The sequence below is a fragment of the Camellia sinensis genome, chromosome 4 (genome assembly GCF_055761805.1).
Source record: "Camellia sinensis isolate YWXY chromosome 4, ASM5576180v1, whole genome shotgun sequence".
In the NCBI taxonomy this organism is placed as follows: Eukaryota; Viridiplantae; Streptophyta; class Magnoliopsida; order Ericales; family Theaceae; genus Camellia; species Camellia sinensis.
In genome coordinates this window covers 94,658,927-94,680,019 of record NC_138964.1, presented here as the reverse complement: position 1 = coordinate 94,680,019, position 21,093 = coordinate 94,658,927, and the positions used below count along the sequence as shown (strand labels likewise).

General features: G+C 32.6%; 2 long non-coding RNA genes across 2 annotated transcripts; both read right to left on the bottom strand.

Moving 5' to 3' along the window:
• Positions 1 to 3,431: 3,431 nt before the first annotated feature.
• LOC114309869 (uncharacterized) lies at positions 3,432 to 20,812 on the bottom strand. The gene is made up of 3 exons (XR_014366744.1): positions 20,671 to 20,812; positions 18,636 to 18,788; positions 3,432 to 3,828 (listed from the first exon to the last, which is right to left on the bottom strand). It is a non-coding gene; the product is annotated as an uncharacterized LOC114309869 (long non-coding RNA).
• LOC145824731 (uncharacterized) lies at positions 6,993 to 7,561 on the bottom strand. Its single transcript, XR_014366745.1, has 2 exons — positions 7,371 to 7,561; positions 6,993 to 7,207 (listed from the first exon to the last, which is right to left on the bottom strand). It is a non-coding gene; the product is annotated as an uncharacterized LOC145824731 (long non-coding RNA).
• Positions 20,813 to 21,093: the final 281 nt, after the last annotated feature.

Below are 21,093 nucleotides of genomic sequence, written 5' to 3'. Positions count from 1 at the left end.
TATGAAGCTCAATTTCATAAACCATTTACATGCATGTTCCAATTTACCCCAAACTTGCTACCATGACAACAATTCTATGTATTTCAAACTCATTCCTCATAATTGTACATGCATGTGGGATATCACTCCCATTTCAACTTACATGGTGCAATTGGTGATTACAAACATGAGCTTCAACCAAAATTCTTCATGGATCATGTATTTTAAACTTAAACATGCAAATTCAAGCAATTACATACATACATGCACATATTGGCTTTCAATACAACAAAATCAACTCAATTTCCTCATAATCAAACCAATCCATGTTCTTGACCATTATTCAAACTTGAATTCACAAGATGATAACTCAAAATTCATGAATTACTAGCCTAGAGGTTTAATTCTTCCAATCTATAGCAAATTCTTGAGCTTAATCCTCCAATTCTTCACAAACTTGAGCCAAACCTTCAATTCCCTACACTATCTCCCTCTAATTCGGCTCTCTCACACTCAAGAGCCCAAAATCAGCCAAAATGAATCCAAATGAGAGAGATTGAGTGCATATGGCCCTTTATATAGCCTCACCAAGTCAATTATTTTAATATTAGGTAGTTAGGCACTTAATTGATCGTTCTGAATCTAATTATTTTGATCCGAATCAATTTTCAATCAAATTTCACCGTAGGCTCTAAAAATTATGCCAATCACGATGGCGCAATTAATTTTAGGTTCTGTGGCCGATAAGGCCTTCAATTTAAATTCCAAAGCAGATAATCAAACAGATATTCCTACGGTGAACATATCGAAATTCAAAACCACATATATTCATATAAATGGTACTCAAAATCATATCAAACACATAATCATATGCATAAGGAGGATAAATTAGCATAATACGGAACAGGGGTATCACAGGCGTAGCTCTTTGGACCCCCACGAGCTGACCGGGCAACTCGATCCCCGCCAGGGCGCTGTCCCCTAGACCCTTAGGAGCTGACCGGGCAGCTCAATCCCCGACATACTCAGCAAAGTGGCAAAACTAGGATCGCTACAATTTCATTAATTGATATTAGCAAATTTGAAATGTTTCATAAATTATTTTGCTATTTGGCAAGTCGTAAATGATAATTATATAAAATTTTCTAATCGCAGGAGTTCAGTTGGCACTTATCTAGACGAGATATTTTATCTCCAGTCAGGGATCAAAAGTCATGTAGTAAGTAAATTTAGGATTTAATATTTAATATATTATTCTTATATTTAAAAACTTGTATTTTATTTGGTCCTATTCATAATTTACAATTTCATTTAATCTCATAACTTTCAAAATAATAATAAAAAAACTCCCTTTTATTATATCTCGAAATTTGACAATGGAATCCTAATTCAATAGGTAACTTAATTATAAGAGAAGATTTCATTAAAGTATCTAACGTAATTTATCTTCTACAATATGATTTTATATATAATCAAAATCTATGTTTTTGTAAAAAAATTACCATAGTTAGAATGGGAAACTTTTTACTAGTATGATTTTTCAAAGAAATGTAATAAATATAAATGCTAATATTCATTCCTTTAATAAATAAAATATTGTGCATTTTTAGGTGTAAAAGATGGTGTGAATATTAATATATATTTTTTTTTGGCTAGTATATTTTTTTATTCATTGAAACTATGAATATTAGCACTTTTTTAAAAAAATAATTTTTTTTTTTTAACAAGTGTTAACATTCACATATGTTATTTTACAAAATTGAAAAAATATCTTTAAAACTTAGTATGGTATTGTGAAATTTATTTTTACTTTTTTACATTTCAAATATGTGAAATTTCCCATTAGTAGAAATTTGAATTTAATTTTTTTGTTTTTTCAATTCATAAAATATGTGAAATTTTAAAAACAAATTTCTAAAAAAAGTGAAATTTCAGAAGTTACATTTTTAAATTTAAAAAAATTGTGAAGCTTATATTTATATATATATATATATATATATATATATATATATATATTATTTTTTATAATTTTATATTCAATTGAGATCTTGTTTGATAGATATCCTCGACAAGTTTTCCAAAATATAAATTTTATCAAAAACATGTGCATATATTTCTTTTTATAAAATTTTAAATTTTGAAACGTAAAAAAATAATAGCTACCATAAGTGTACTGACTATTTCTCTAGATTTGTGCTTGCATATAAATAATGGTAAAAATGTCAAAAATTAAAAAAAAAAATGATTTAATCTTCCAAACAACTTCTATGATGAGACTTCATTGATTAAGAAAAAAATCATGGGACTTAATGAAATATGAGTGCATGAAATAAAATTTATGGATAACAATTCCTTATTTTAATTATTTAATTGCTAACATAAATTTAATTTTTTTTTTTTTAAAGCTTGTTGTATAGCAATGGCTGCAACCACGACAAGAATTTACACTTTTGGCGACTAAATATTTAGTCGCCAAAAGTCATCTTTTAGTCACCTAAAAATTTTTATCGACTAAATTTTTTTAGTTGCAAGAGTTGTCGCTGATGGATTGTCGGGAAAGGTATTTGGTGACTAAAATTATCTTAGTCGCCAAATGTATAGAAATGTAGACTAATTTTTTAGTCACCAATAGTATTGAAAAAAAAATTAAATATCACCTTTTCAGCGACTAAAAATATGTTGTCACGAAACACCTTACCTATATCTAGCTACAAAATATTTAGTCGCCGAAATTTTTTTTTTGGTTCCTCCTATTATAATTTTTAGCTACTAAATATATTAGTCTCCTAAAGTGTTATTGTGTTTTAACTACTAAAAGTTTAGTCGCCTAAAGGCTTACATTTTTTGCCACTAAACTTGTAGTCAGCAAAAGTAATGTTGTTCATCAAAAAAGTTTTTGCTACAAAATATTTTAGTCGCCAAATGTCGAATTTTTTTTGCTACTAAGATTTTAGTCGCCTAAAGTATGTTTTTTCTTTTTGGCCACTAATTTTTTAGTCGTTAAAAATCTTGACTTCTTTGGCTACTAAGCTTTTGGTAGGCAAATATTTTGTGTTTTGCCTACTAAACATTTAGTTGGCAAAAGTCTCAGCTTTTTCACTACTAGATTTTTACTCGGCAAATGTTTTTTGTTTTTTAGCTACAAAATATTTTAGTCGCCAAATATCTGTTTTTTTTTTTTTTTTCTAGTCGCCTAATGTCTGCTTTTTATTAGCACAAAGCTTTGTAGTCGCCATAAGTGTCTTCCAAAATTTATTATTTGGTTTTAGCTCCTAACATTTTAGTCCCTAAAATATGTACTTCCTTTTTTCTACAAATTGTTTAGTCGCCAAAAAAATGCTCTCATGTTTTATTGCAAAATTCTAATTTCTCCACAACCTGTCTGTATTTTGTGCAACCTTTAGTATGTATATAAACAAAACAATACATATTTTATCAATCATTCCACAATGTAAAATTATCAATCATGCCACAGTCCATATTACTTCAAACCATCCAAAAATGAATATCTTTAATGCATATATTCTATACAAACCAACTATTGCCCAAACTAAAATTATATTTCCATACAAAAATTCAACCCGCTACATACAAAAAAAAAAATATATCTACAACCATGTGATATGGCCATTTGGCGTGGTACAAATTACCATCGTAATCTATACCACGACAAAAGGTGATCTATATGCCACGCCAGCAACTATCAGTTGGATTACAAACGTTATATGCACTAGTAATGCTAATATTCATAAAAGCAGAGGAAGACATAATTAGCAGGATTATACAAAGTGTCAAGTGTCCCCCATAAACAAAAATGTAGACTATCCACAAGTCCACACCAAAAGCCATCTACAAAAAAAAAAAAAAAAAACACACACACACACAATTGCACCAATTACAAAATATCAATTGATTCAGACATAGGAAAAATGTTGTAATAGCATGCATTTAAGGTAGAACAATCTATAAAAACCTTTTTTCGAAATACAATCATATGTATGTATCATTAAAGATTTATTCCAAACTTGATTTCAATTTACAAATAATACAATTTTTAGGAGCATAACTCTTCATAAAATAAATTTTTATGAGTAGAATGTTTTGGTCGCAAATTTATTTTAACTCTTCTTCATTCTCATTTTCCTAGTCAAAGTAAAATGATTGAGTAATCTACGGGTTATCCCCATAACCATATCATGCTATCTTAATACGTATACCGCCTAAATGACCACCGTGTATGATGAAACAATGGCATCATTTACAATGAAAATGTTGAACATTTATTGGATGTCAAACTCTCCCTTTTTCGAATAAGTTTAAGGCGTTTCCAGCAGTAACTCCTAACCTAAGCTTTGCTAATTACATTTTGTCTATTGTCACAGGTCCTATTTGTCATGGGGAAGCTAGCTATGGCATTCGTATAGTGGTTCTAGGGTTGTATTGCATTTTCGCCCCCTTATCGCCATTTTTCGGTTAAGTTTAAGGCGTTTTTGGCTCTAACTCCCAACCTACATGTGCTAATTACATTCCGTTTGTTGTGACAGGTCATATTTGTCATGGGGAAGGTTGTCATGACATCCGTACGGTGGTTCGGGGCTGTTTTACATTTTTGCCCCCTTAACCCCCTTTTTCGGTTAAGTTTAAGGCGTTTTCGGCTCTAACTCCCAACCTACACTTGAAAATTACATTCCGTCTATTGTCACAGGTCCTATTCCTCACAAGAAAGGTGGCTATGACATCCGTACGGTGATTTGGGGACTGTTTCGCATTTTCGCCCCTTTAACGCCCTTTTTCGATTAAGTTTCATACGTTTCCGACTCTAACTCCCAAACTATGTGTGCTAATGACATTCTGTCTGTTGTGACAGGTCCTATTTGTCATAGGGAAGGTGGCCGAGACATCCATATGGTGGTTCGGGAGCTGTTTCCCATTTTCGCCCTTATCGCCCTTTTTCGGTTAAATTTAAGGCGTTTTTGGCTCTAACTCCAAACCTACACGTGCAAATTACATTCTGTCTGTTGTCACAGGTCCTATTTGTCACAGAGAAGTTGGCCGTGACATCCGTACAGTGGTTTGGGGACATCTCGCATTTTCGCCCCCTTAATGCTCTTTTTCAGTTAAGTTTAATGAGTTTTCGGCTCTAACTCCCAAACTACGTGTGCTAATGACATTTCATGTATTGTGACAAGTCCTATTTGTCATGGGAAAGGTGACCGTGATATCTGCACGGTGGTTCAGGGGCTGTTTCGCACTTTCGCCCCCCTTAACACCCTTTTTTCAGTTAAGTTTAATGCATTTTGAGATCCAACTCCCAAACTAAATGTGCTAATGACATTCCGTTTGTTATGACAGGTCCTATTTGTCACGATCCGTACTGTGGTTAGGGGACAGTTTCCCATTTTCGCCTCCTTATCGCCATTTTCCGATTAAGTTTAAGGCATTTTTGGCTCTAACTCCCAACCTACACGTGCTAATTATATTCCATCTGTTATCACAAGTCCTATTTGTCATGGAGAAGGTGGCCGTGACATCCGTACAGTGGTTCGGGGGCTGTTTCGCCCCCTTAACGCCTTTTTTCGGTTAAGTTTAAGGCATTTTCAGCTCTACCTCCCAAACTACGTATGCCAATGACATTCCATCTGTTGTAACAAATCCTATTTGTCACAGGGAACGTGGCCATGACACCCGTACAGTGGTTCGGGGGCTGTTTCTTATTTTCACCCCCTTATCGCCATTTTTCGGTTAAGTTCAAGGCGTTTTCGGCTCTAACTCCCGACCTACATGTGCTAATTACATTCCATTTGTTGTCACAGGTCCTATTTGCCACAGGGGAGGTGGCCGTGACATCCGTACGGTGGTTCAGGGGCCGTTTCCCATTTTCGCCCCCTTATCGCCCTTTTTCGGTTAGGTTTAATGTGTTTTCGGTTTTAACTCCCAAGCTACGTGTGCTAATGACATTCCATCTGCTGTGACAAGTCCTATTTGTCACGGGAAAGGTGTCTATGACATCCGTATGGTGGTTCGGGAGCTATTTCCCATTTTTGCCCCCTTATCGCCCTTTTTCAATTAAGTTTAAGGTATTTTCAGCTCTAACTCCCAAAATTCTTTAAAATCTATTGTAAAGCCATTTAAAATCTAAAATTTCTCATTTGAGATATCTTTTCCTGAACAATTTTGATCAACTTATCCATCTGGCTTCATTATGGATTATCAGAATATTTATAAATAAAAAAAAAATTAATGGACCCCAATTTTTTTCAACTTACAATTTCAAAATTTCTTCAATGAATTTTAGATTGACAATATATTGTTGCTTGAGAATTATAACACCATATACTTGCAAGTTTTTCTCATAATTGTAAGAGTGATATTGCCACATCATTTCTGTTCAATTCTACATGAAAATTATGTATGAATTTTTTTTTTTTTATTCTTTTCATTTTCAAAATTTACTCTATAATTGATTTTTTAATAAGATTTTTGTTGTAGAAATATTTTTAGTGTTAATCAAACATTGGAAAAGGAAAACAAAAACAAAAAAAAAAAATTGGTTTTGGACAAAATCTTTTACATGAAAAATATTTTACAACAAAACAAACGCAGCCTTAATCAATTTTGATTTGGCAATTTGCCAACCAACATTATTTTACAATATAACCAAACAACATGATAAGACGTAATCAATTTTTAAGTAATATTACTCTAACTAAAAAATTAGACCTACATATTTACGGCAACTTTCTCTATCATGGATTTTCTAATTATTAATCAATCATCTCATTTATCTATAATTGAATCTAGAAAGTAAATTTAAAAGGTAAATTTATTTATTATTTTTCATTTTGATTTAAAAATTCACTCGTCATCGTCACCGCATCATAATGGTCCATACCCAGGACTTGAATGTATTTTAGCATAATATTTTTAAACATGCAAATCAAATACTTCTCAAAATAAATCAAAACAAAATTGCAAATCTCCATTTCAAATATATTAATAATAAATCTCAGTAATGAAAAACACTATTTAGAATAATTAAGTATCAGTAATACTTGTCCAAATCAACTAAAATATCAATTATAGTTGTCCAAATCAACTCAAATAAAAGCAAAACACTTCAATATCACAGCAACACTCGCCCAACAAGTATTCTTCCTGGAAGATCTCACAGATAGCAGACTCTCTAAGCTCTGAATCTAACCAAAACCTTTGCCACTCCCTTTTTAACCTGTAAAAATTTATAAATATCCCAACAAACAAATCAAACACAATCTGTAAGAATGTATATATCATAAATCAAAATTAATTTAATTTAAGATTAACAACATTATATAGAATGGTCAAAATTAACATTTAAAAAATAATACTAACAAACCAAAAGTTTATCTTACCTCAGGGCCTTTGGGATATGAAATGAGATAAACCAAATCTCGTCAAACTTTACCATATCCATCAACACCCCAATTGGTTCCCCACGAATTCTTGACCCAATAGTATTCTATTCCGTCTTCTATGCCATAACCCATCAACAACATTGTATGTCTACCTAACAATTGTGTTCTATCATCATCATCCTCCTCCTCCTCCTCCTCCTCCTCCTCCTCCTCCTCATCATCATCATCATCATCATCATCATCTCACCGACATCATCATCACCATCCTTCTCCTTCTCCTCATCCTCATCATCATCATCATTATCATCATTATCCTCCTCCTCATCATCATCATCATCATTATCCTCCTTCTCCTCCTCCTCATCATTATCATCATCATCCTCGCCATCATCATCATCAGCACCTTGATAAATTTCCTACACAAAAATATAAAATGGATAAAAATTATGATAATTTTGAATAATAATAATTATTATTATTATTTATAATCATATGTTACTTACATGTCCGAGAGTGATGAGGGGTTGGTAGACATCCACCGTAACAACAATCGGATGGTTGTTAATGATGGTTGTTAATGAGTTGTACAAATTGATTAGAGAATTCTTTAAAAAAGATGATTTCATAATCTTCAATATATAACTTGTATCTGAAAAACAAGAAAAAAAAAAAAAAAAAAAATTGATACTTCATAATTGATTTGAAAAGTTAATTTTTAAAAAATATATATAACTACTTTACATGTGGCTTTGGCATGCACTCTCCTCTCATTCCATAATATGGATAATCTTCCTCCATAGATACCCCATAGTTTTGTATACATGTGAGTCACTTTACATGTTACAAACTGGAGACATTATTCAATTGTCAGTACAGGAGATTATAGACTGTGTTTGGGTTAGCTATTCGCCTACATCACCCTAGGAGGATGCAATGGGATGTTATAATTGTACTATCATTACGGTTTTGACTTTTATACAAAACTATGGGGTATCTATGGAGGAAGATTATCCATATTATGGAATGAGAGGAGAATACATGCCAAAACCACATGTAAAATAGTTATATATATATTTTTTATAAATTAACTTTTCAAATCAATCATGAAGTATAAATTTTTTTTTTTTTTTTTTTTTTTGTGTTCTTATTTTTCAGACACAAGTTATATATTGAAGATTATGAAACCATCTTTTTTGAAGAATTCTCTAATCAATTTGTACAACTCATGTTCGTATGATGGATGTCTACCAGCCCCTTATCACTCTCGGACATGTAAGTAACATATGATTATAAATAATTATTATTATTATTATTTAAAATTATCATAATTTTTATCCATTTTATATTTTTTGTGTAGGAAATTTATCAAGGTGTTGATGATGATGATGGCCAGGATGATGATGAGGAGGAGGACAGAATAGAAATGTTAGGTACATGCAATGTTGTTGACGGGTTATGGCGTAGAAGATGGAATAGAATACTACTGGGTCAAGAATTCATGAGGAACCAATTGGGCTGTGGATGGATATGGTAAAGTTCGATGAGATTTGATTTATCTCGTTTCATATCCCACAAGCCTGAGATAAGATAAACTTTTGGTTGGTTAGTATTATTTTTTAAATGTTAATTTTGACCATTCTATATAATGTTGTTAACCTTAAATTAAATTAATTTTGATTTATAATATATACATTCTTACAAACTGTTTGATTTGTTTGTTGGGATATTTATAAATTTTTATAGGTTAAAAAGGGAGTGGCAAAGGTTTTAGTTGGATTCAAAGCTTGGAGAGTCTGCTATCTGTGAGATCTTCCAAGAAGAATACTTGTTAGGTGAGTGTTGCTGTGATATTGAAGTGTTTTGCTTTTATTTGAGTTGATTTGGACAAGTATTACTGATGCTTAATTATTCTAGTGCTTATTATTAAGTATTACTGATACTTAATTATTCTATATAGTGTTTTTCATTATTAAGATTTATTATTAATATATATGAATTGGAGATTTGCAATTTTGTTTTGATTTGTTTTGAGAAGTATTTGATTTGCATCTTTAAAAATATTATGCTAAAATACATTCAAGTCATGGCTATGCACCATTATGATGCGGTGAGGAGGACGAGTGAATTGTTAAATCAAAATAAAAAATAATAGATAAATTTACTTTTTAAATTTACTTTCTAGATTCAATTATAAATAAATGAGATGATTGATTAATAATTAGAAAATCCATGATAAAGAAAGTTGCCTTAAATATGTAAGTCTAATTTTTTAACTAGAGTAATATTACTTAAAAATTGATTACGTCTTATCGTGTTGTTTGGTTATATTGTAAAATAATGTTGGTTGGCAAATTGCCAAATCAAAATTGATTAAGGTTGTGTTTGTTTCGTCGTAAAATATTTTTCATGTAAAAGATTTTGTCCAAAACCAAATTTTTGTTTTTATTTTTGTTTTCCTTTTTCAATGTTTCATTAATACTAAAATATTTCTACAACAAAAATCTTAATAAAAAATCAATTATAGAGTAAATTTTAAAAATGAAAAGAACAAAACAAATAATATTCATATATAATTTTCATGTAGAATTGAACAGAAATGATGTGGCAATATCACTCTTACAATTATGAGAAAAACTTGCAAGTGTATGGAGTTATAATTGTCAAGCAACAATATATTGTCAATCTGAAATTCATTGAAGAAATTTTAAAATTCAGAAGTTCACATCTTTGTCGTTCATTGTTCGACTTCTACATATGAAGGTGCTAAATTAGTGGAGTGACACTTCTGTTACCATGTTACTCGAGTTGTTGAATAAAGCTTTCCCTCAAGGTGCGAAACTTCTTGATTCTTTCTACAAAGCTCAAAAGATCACTACAAATTTGGGCTTCACATATGAGACATGGGATGCATGCCCCAATAGTTGTATGTTGTTCCGAAATGAATACATTAATCTTGATGAATGTGTCATATGTAAAAGTTCTAAGTGGAAACAAAATGGAGCTGATAGTTCCAATGTTTCTCATGGAGGCGGTAAATAGATACCCTCTAAATAGATGAGGTATTTCCCTTTGAAGCAAAGATTGCAGAGGTTGTTTATGTCGTCCAAAGACGGCCAAGCTCATGATATGGCATACAGAGGAACGGCAAGATGATGGTGTCTTAAGACATCTTGTTGACCCTTGCATGGAAAGATTTTGACCGTCGAAATATTGACTTTGCAGATGATTGTCGAAGTATGAGGCTTGGGTTAGCATATGATGGTTTTAACTCATTTAGATCGACGAACATAGTTCATAGCCCCTGGTCTGTTATTCTCATTCCATACAACTTGCCGCTATGGATGTGCATGAAACAACCATTTTTTATTTTGTTTACACTTATCGATAGCCCAAAAGGACCTAGTGACAAAATTGATGTGTATATACAACCGTTGATTTGGGAGTTAAAGGAATTATGGACTGATGGTGTCTCTACATTTGATGCATCAACAAATCAAATGTTTTAAATGCATGCAGCTTTGTCATGGACCATTAGTGATTTTCTAGCATATGTGAACTTGTCAGCATATGCAAACTTGCATGTCCATGTTGCAATAAGGAAACTAGATCGTGTTGGTTGAAACATGGTAGGAAACAAACATATTTAGGTCATCACAGATCCCTACCTAGTGGTCATAAATTTCAAAAGGTCAAAGTATCATTTGATGGTACTTGGGAATTGGGTCTCAAACCGAGATTGTTGTATAGATCGGAGATTTTGCTACAACTAGAATCTAAGGGTATCTTAATCCAATACAAGATGGATGACCTTAAAGAGAGGCATAGGAGACAAGTGGAAAGGGAGAAAGCTGGACCTCACACTCATAGTTGGAAAAATTTATATATATATATATTTTGAACTGCCATATTGGAAGCACAATCAAATATGACATAACCTTGACGTGATGCATATAGAGAAGAATATGTGTGACAATGTATTGTGGACAATACTGGGGGTTATAGGAAAGTCCAAGGATAATGTCAACGCTCAGCGCAATCTGCAAGAAATGAATATTAAAAAACCCCTACACTTGTAGTCAAGAGGGTGGAATAAAGCTTATTTTCCACCAGCACAATTCACACTGACCAAGGATGAGAAATATTTGTTCTTGCAAACGCTTAACGAAGTTAAAGTTTCTTACCGGTATTCATCCAATATCTCTCGTCATGTACGGTTACAGGATATAAGTATTTCAGGTCTAAAGAGTCAGGATAGTCATATTTTGATGCAACTTTTTATTCCTTTGGGTGTATGAGGATTGTTGCCTAAGAATGTTGTTCAAGCCTTGATTGAATTGAGTAATTTCTTCAAATAGTTGTGTTCCAAAATAAGTCATCAAACGGATCTAGAATATTTCCAAGGTCGTATAGCACTAACACTTTGTCATTTGGAGAAAATATTTTCACCAGCTTTTTTTGATATAATGGAGCTTATGCCTATACATCTAGCTGATGAAGCATTAATGGCTGGAGCGATTCATTTTCGATGGATGTATCCAATTGAGAGATATCTTCTTTCTTTGAAGCAATATGTGCGTAACCGGGCTCATCCGGAAGGTTCAATGGCTAAAGGTTATCTTATGGAAGAATGCATGAATTTTTGCGCTCAATATCTGAATGATGTGGAAACTATATCTAATCGGCTCGTGAAGAACTACAATGGTGCAGATAATATGGGTCGTGCTGTTGGTGAAACCACAACTTTCAACCATGGTCATACTTCTTATGTACAGTGTCATCTATATATCTTGTTCAATATGAAAATAGTTGAACCATTCCTAAAGTAGGTACCTCTTACTCGATATTTACCAAGCTTGTTTTAATTACATTTCAAATATTAATTTTTAATTGATAATTTTTCAACTTATATAGGAAACACCTTGAAGTACTTGAGATGAAAATACCTCGGGCTGATGATCATGAACTCTGAAGTGAACATTTCAAAACTTTTCAAACTTGGTTTAAAGAACACGTATGTATGGACAAATCTAGCTATATATTAGGTCGATTTGCATTTTGAATTTGCTTTCATGTTTTAAATAGGTTCACACTTTTCAAAAGACTGATAATGCCACATTTTCTGAAGAGATTAATACTTTAACAAATGGTCCTCATAATGGAGCAAGAAGGTTCACTGGTTACATAACTAATGGGTTCCGTTTTCGAGTCAAGGCTATAGATGACAGTCGACCCAGTCAAAATTGTGGTGTAGCTTTAAAAGCAAATACTATTAGTTACGGTAGCCAGAAGGACAAAAATAGTCGTGTGGGGGTTGTGTACTATTATGGTCAAGTGATAGATATCATTGAAATCCGATACACCACTGCAATGAAGTATGTATTGTTCAAGTGTGACTAGATTGGCAACCACGTTGATTAACTTCAACCATTTGTTGTACTGAGATGATCAAATCACCAATGGACCTTTCATCTTGGCATCCCAAACTGAGCAAGTTTGGTATGTTGCAAACCCTATAGAACCAGATTGACAAGTGGTTGTGAAGATGTCCCAAACAGGTTTATTTGATATGTATTCTACTGATCCAGAAACTGAGCCATTTATGAGTCAACAATTAAAAGAAAATATAATGGTCCGTAATGAAGAAGTTGGCTGGGTAAGAGAAGTCGCAGAAGGAGAAACTGTTAATGTTGAAATGAGAGAGAATTATGATATTTTGTAATAATTTTTGAGATTCTATAATGAGACAGTAAATTGTCATGCTTTAATGAACTACATATTTGAGCATTTTACATTATTTAACAATTTTATGTGTTTCTAATTTATTCATTATATTTGTATTGTATTTACATTATTAACTCCAAACTATTCTCTATATTTTCAATTGTATTTCTTACAGATTGTTATGGCACGGAAGAGGAAGCTTAATCATCCCTCTCGCACTATGGTTGTTGTTGTGTATGGAGACACAATCACCACCGTCACAGCCACCGATACAGCCACCACCACCATCACAACCACTGATACAGCCACCACCATCATCACAGCCACGATACATCCACCACCATCATCACAATTGTCTCAACCAACATCGTCTTCACAGGCTACCAGAGGTATACAAATTTGTTATGTATTTAAATTATTTCATTTTTACTATACATAATTTGGGTAATTTCATATACTAGGGACCGACGACTTCTTCACATCCCACCTTAGGTACAAGAGTACGTTATGCATTTAATTTATGCTTTAATTTATATGTTGTTTATTATATTCTTATATAATTTGTTTATTCTTGTAATGTGTTCTAAATCCAACGACTAATTTACAAGTCACCTCAGGTATAACAAATGGTTATGTATTTAATTACATTAATTCAATTACAAGCTATTTATTATCAATTTTCAGTTTTTGTGTTTTTTTTTTTTTTTCATTGTTCCTCGCATGCCCTACAGTTTCTTTATCTTTCACCCGAGTTCAAGGATTCACAAAAGGCATTAAAGATTGGGTTACGGGCAAGAAGTTGCCCATTGATTTTGACGTCGACTTCAATCCTATGGGAGATAATATGTCTAAGTTAACTAGCCAACTTGAGTTCATGGTACATAATGGGAACATTGTTTCTCTTACGTACATTGATTGGACCCAAGTGGCTATTGATGTTCTTGAGTCAATACGAGCAGACGATAAGGTAAAAGCATATTTAGTAAATTGTTTAATTATATTATTAATTGAATTAATGATTTAAATTGTACTGTAAGATAATTTAGAAATTTGTCTGGAGGGGTGCAAACCACGTTGCTTGAAAAAGTGCAATGACTAGCGGAAGGATCACAAAAGCAAGATCAAGAATAAGTACTATAAGCCTTTTAAGTCTCATCCTAATATAAAAGACATGGTGCCTCTGCAAGTTGTTCCAGAACAGTGGTATGATCTTGTTGATTATTGGAAGACTAAGAAAGTAGAGGTATATAAAATAAGTTAATTACGAAATACATAGCTTTAGAAAAATTAATAACTTTGTATACTTTCGACTTACATTTATGAAAACTTTACAGGACATTGCATTCCACAATGCTAGAAATCATTCCTTTCATTATATTAATCATATGATGGGACGTACTTCATTCACTCAGATTCAAAGGAAGGTATATATTATTTAGGTAAATATCAATATGCATGTAAATTACTTGGATAATAAATAATTTTTAAATTTTTAGATGATTGCTGAAGAGTTGCCCATGGATAAAATGAGTGTTTGGAAATATGCACGCAATCAAACTGACTCTGATGTTAGGCAGACCATGGTATTTTTAAATCCTTAAATTTGTATTTATATTTGATTTTGTTTGAACTATCTAATTATTTACATATATACTTGTTATTTTAATTTACATGATGACTTTGAGCGCCAACTCTCTATGTTGCCTGAAGATTACCGCACTACTGAAGATGCTCGAGACAATGTTTTCCACGACATGGTCAGTGAATACAACCATGGATATTGTCGTACTTACGGCAAGGATGTGCCTTGGAGCACGGTGTATGGAGATGCATATAAGTCATCACAATCAGGATCTCAGTCATCAACTGTTGCTGAGATCATCAAGCAAGTTCATACGGAGGTGAGACGAGCTGATGGATGAGATTAGAGATGAATTGAGGGAGGAGATACGAGTTGAGCTTTCGACACAGATACGGCAAATGAAAGACGAAATGTTGGCTATCATGTCCCAAGCAGGGAGCAGAAATCACAACAAATAGGTTTGATATAAATTATGTTTTATAAATATCTAATTTCAGCAAAATTCTATTACTGAATATAAATACGATTAACAAAGAATACCATGAATATCATAGGTACCGGATGCATTGAGTGGCTATCGTGAACCTATGAATTATGAGGCCGATGAGAACCCCCATACACCACCACCAGATGATGAGGCAAAACTTTCAAACACGTTGAAAACTTGTCATTTATGAAAACATGTCGTTTATTTTTTCCGAACCGATTGACTTACTAAAATGGTCAAACGACATTGGATGTCAAAGAAACTTGACACATACGACGAACTAGGCACAAATGACTTGTAAGAGAAAACGGAACTCAAAACCGATTTTCGGTTTTGTATCTAGAGCGTAATTTCCGTTTATGAAAATTGTTCTTTAGAAACATTTTTCTTGAACAGGTTGACTCACTAAAATGGTCAAACGGCGTCAAATATCAACTAAACTTGACACACACGACCAACTAGGCACAAATGACTTGTAGGAGAAGACAGAACTCGAAACCAATTCTCGATTTTGAATCTAGAGACTAATTTTCGTTTAAGAAAATTGTTCTTTATAAACTTTTTTCCCGAACCGGTTGACTCACTAAAGTGACCAAACAGCGTCAGATATCAATGAAACTTGACACACACGACTAACTAGGCACAAATGACTTGTACAAGAAGACGGAACTCAAAACCGATTTCTGGTTTTGAATCTAGAGCCTAATTTTCATTTAAGAATATTGTCCTTCAGAAATTTTTTTCCCAAACCAGTTGCCTCACTAAAATGGTCAAACGGCGTTGGATATCAACGAAACATGACACACATGACTAACTAGGCACAAATGACTTCTAGGAGAAAACAAAACTCAAAACCGATTCGCGGTTTTGAATCTAGAGCCTAATTTCTGTTTATACAAACTTGTTCTTTAAAAACTCTTTTTCCAAATCGGTTGACTCACTAAAATGGTCAAACGGCGTCGGATGTCAACGAAACTTGACACATATGACTAACCAGGCACAAATGACTTGTAGGAGAAGACATGACTTGAAACCGATTCCCGTTTTTGAATGTAGAGCCTAATTTCCATTTATAAAAACTTGTTCTTTAGAAACTTCTTTCCCGAACCGGTTGACTAACTAAAATGGTCAAATTGCATCGGATGTCAACGAAACTTGACACACACGATGAACTAGGCACAAATGACTTGTAGAAGAAGACGGAACATGAAACCGATTCCCGGTTTTGAATCTAGAGCCTAATTGCCATTAAGGAAAATTGTTCTTCGAAAACTTTTTTCCCGAACCGGTTGACTCACTAAAATGGTCAAACGGTGTCAGATGTGAATGAAACTTGACACACATGATTAACTAGGCACAAATGACTTGTAGGAGCAGAAGGAACTCAGAACCGATTCCAGGTTTCGAATCTAGAGCCTAATTTCCATTTATGAAAACTTGTTCTTTACAAACTCTTTTTTCGAATCGGTTGACTCACTAAAATGTTCAAACTGTGTCAGATGTCAATGAAACTTGACACACAAGACTATCTATGTAGAAATGACTTGTAGGAGAAGACGAAACTCAAAACCGATTCGCGGTTTTGAATCTAGAGCCTAATTTCCATTTATGAAAACTTATTCTTTAAAAACTCTTTTTCCGAACCTTGTGACACACTAAAATGTTCAAACGGCATCGGATGTCAACGAAACTTAACACACATGACTAACTAGACACAAATGACTAACAGGAAAAGACGGGATTTAAAACTGATTCCCGGTTTTAAATTTGGAACCAAATTTTTGTTTGTAAAAACAAGTCCTTTACAAACTTGTTTTCGAATAGGTTGACACACTAAAATGCACAAACAACGTCGGATGTCAATGAAACTTGACACACTTGACTAATTAAGGCACAAATGACTTGTAAGAGAAGACAAGAAACAAAAAAATAATAATAATTATATACAATATAATTAATTTCAAGCTTACAAAAAAAATATAGAACATTTGATATTTATTTCAAAAAATAAATAAGATTGTAACATATACATGAATCGAGCGCGACACAACATATCTTCCAACAGCTTCTTCAACTATTCTTAGATCTCAGGATGGTGTTTCAAAACGAGCATTTGGCTTTTTCACTTTTAAGACAGACTTTGCAATATTCGAGCCCAATTAGAACTCTATCAATTTCACACAACGGATCGTCACTAATAAGAAGTCCCTTTGCCAATTGGACTATTGGTATACATGAACTATCCAAAGAAACTTAATTACATCCTACAATGATAATAATACTATTAAAATCAGGTATTGATTGAACACATTCCGCTACAATCTAACAACAATCGAATAAACATAAAACAAGAAATCTTGCCAAATAATTGTGCTTAAACAGACACAACAACCCCTAGTAGGTCATCCTAGTAGACACGAAACATATGTGAGATTAACAACAAAAAGGCAATATAGATGACACAAAACAAAGAACACATAATCAATGTCAAGAGGTTGAGTCTCGTCTTTTCTGACAAGTCATTTGTGCCTACCTAGTTAGTTGTGTGTGTCAAGTTTCGTTGACATCCGACGCCATTTGACCATTTTAGTGTGTCATTTGGTTCAGAAAAAGAGTTTCTTAAGGACAAGTCTTCATAAATAGAAATTAGGCTCTAGATTCAAAATCAGGAATCGATTTCGAGTCTCATCGTTTCCTACAAGTCATCTGTGCCTAGTTAGTCGGGTGAATGAAGTTTCATTGACATCCGGCACCGTTTAAGCATTTTAATCTGTTAATAGGTTCGAAAAAAAGAGTTTTTAAAGGACAAGTTTTCATAAACGAGAATTATGCTCTAGATTCAAAACCGGGAGCTTTTACCTATAAAGAGTTTCTAAAGGACAATTTTTAGTGTATTATGCTCTACATATAATACAGTTGGCTTTTACCTAAACTTGAGTCGATTCAATGCTTCTTTCTTGTTGTCCATCTCCTATATTCAATGTGATTACCTGTATTCAATATATGAGCACTAAGAAAATTCCTTTTTAAGGGGTAGAGAAAGAAGATTTTTAGTGTGCTCTACAACTAAGTGTACACCATTTAAATCTTCTAGTGAGATGCAATTTCTAGACAGAAAGGAAACAAATTATCATGCAAATGATGAACGAAGAAAGAAAACAAAAAATTGCACTTGGCATCACAATTTCTCAACGCAGTAGCCAGGAGCAGTCTACCTCCTTTAAGTGGGGAAGCACTCAAGTTTGGATTATTGGATTGGTATATTTTAAGCCCAAGTCTATGGCATGTCAGCAAGATATGTTGAGCAAAACAAGTTTGTAGAGGATCAAAAGATTAATATAATTTAGAATAGAATTATTATTCGGAGTAGCGTTAATTTAAGATTAGTGCAGTAAAAATCACAGTGTAGAAATGGATCAAAGCAATAAAAGAAGAAATGTGTGCAAGAATTTATTGAAGGTAAGATCTTTACCTTAATAAGTAAATTGTTTTGTCCAAAGCAATACTCATTTGAAGAAGAAGTATTTAATGGACTAGGTCATGGGACATACTTGTGAACATTGAGACATCAGTGAAGATCAATACATAACCGAAATAGACTTGATGACCATTCACCAACAACCGCCTGCAAATTAAAAGCCATATTTCTTTACAATTGCAGCTAACTTGAAATCAAAAGAAACTCTAAGAATTATGTCCGAGAACCTCACTGGGAACTCATGAACCCAATGAGACAGTATACCTCTGTCATGAATGGATAGGATCTTCTTTTCTTTGTTTAATTTAATCTACATTTATCATATTATATAAGCTTAAAAAATAAGTCAAGTTATGAATCTTTTTTTCTTTGTTTAATTTAATATGCAATTATTATATTAAAAGCTTAAAAAATAAATTAAGTTATACTCTCTTTTTTTGGTGTGCGTGTGTTTGTTTGTTGGGTGTTGGTGGAAACAAGTCATACTACACAGTCTTTACATGAATCTGTACATACGAACATCTGGTGCTGAAAAATCTGATTCAGACTATGTGATGTCATTCAGACTATCTAAAATTCAATGAGGTGAGGTTAGCACAAACTGTGAGTTTTATTTAACATTAAGTATAGAATTTGAAATTGTCTTCAAACAGTGGATGGTTACATAAATTAAGAAACATATTTAACACAAGACAACAGTCAAAGGCTGGACAAACTATTCAGTGTTGTATTACCCCCCAACAACGTCAAAGGACAAAACAATATTGCAAGTCATGATGAAAAAGTAAGATAAAATATCATAACTAAAACACTGTCAAGGGAGATTGAATCATTATACCTCAAACAAAGTTTAAAGTGAGATCTCTGCAATACAAACAGTGGAAAAACATATATATATATATATATATATTATCAATCATCCTATTTCCTACAATTTACGCATAAAAAATAAATAAATAAATAAATAAGCAATTCAAATAAAAGACCATAAATGACAATTATAAGTATCAAGTACCAACTAAACAATAACTAAAAATAAAAGAACAATAAATTTAAAGGACTGACAAGTTCTCCAAATCTCATTAACAAAAATAAAACAATAGTTAAGTGTATATCTGATTCATAGAAAATTATTGATGCTATTATCAATTTTATTATTATTATTATTAATTTTTTTTTATTTTATTTTTTTTTTTTTTTTTTTTTTGAGTCCTAATAATATATACTTAGAACAGAACAAGGTAAGAGTAGATGGCATGCATGTGATATCCATTATAAAATTGGTTCATGTCAATTTTAGTTGCTATGCTAGAGGTTAAAACGACAAGTTTGAAATATAGACACCAAAACTCTTTGGCTACTCAATGTACCATAACTAAACAAACATAGTAAAGAAAAAACAGGACATAAATTCCCCTTCCCTTTTCACTTATATTCAATCAAAAGCATAGGCCATAGGAAATCCTTTAAGCAATTTCAAAATGCAAGCTTGATTCAAACAGAAAATATATTATTGCAAGGAGGGAGGCCAAGGTCAATCCACTTGGTTGACAAACTCACAAAGCCATAAAAAGGACAAATCCTAGTTTCTGTTAGGTTTGAAAAGAGTAATTTACGTATACATATACCTGCAACATGTAGGTGACTATAAACCTTGTCGAATACGAAACAGAAACAGAAACACAGATTCAATCCAATGTCAAGAAATATACATAGTATTTTGAAGCGAAAAATAAAATAAAAATAGTCAAGAACCAAACCTGTGTGTGGATGATCAGGAAACCCAATAGGTGCAGAAATTACAATCAATATTAACAACAAAAATCGAACCAAGAAACACAACAAAGTGAAATCAAATCAAACTCAACTTAATAGTTATGGTGAAGTGTAGAAATCGAACCAATAGTTTCAGAAAAGTTGGACTGATCTATACCTCCTCGCTTTCAAAGGAAAATCACAAACCAATTAGAGAGAAATTGAAAAACACATGGTGTTACAAAGCTTGATAAAATCGAATTTGATGGTGAACCTGTAACGTAGTATCCATAGTTCCCACCACTGACGCTTCGACGAAGTCTCCAAAAACTCCACCCACGGCTCTTTCAGCTCCTTCTTCTCCTCCTCCTCTCTCTCCTCTCTCTCTTGGTTAGGGATTTTTTGAATCTGAGAATATAAAGGGTGTGTTTGGTTCTGTTTTAGGACATAAATTTTTAAAAAAATTTGCGCAGGGATTTTAGAAATTTTTTTACTTTGTTTGTTTGTTTGGTTGTATATTTTGAAAATAATTTTAGAGTATGGGAGTTTGAGATAATTTGATATTTTGTTGTAATTGAGTGAATATGTGTAAGAGAAAAAGTGAAGAAGAGAGAAGACAGAAAAAAAAAATATTGATTAATGTATAGGAAAGAGAAAGTACTTTTGAAAATTTCCAAAATCACTAAATCAAACAAAA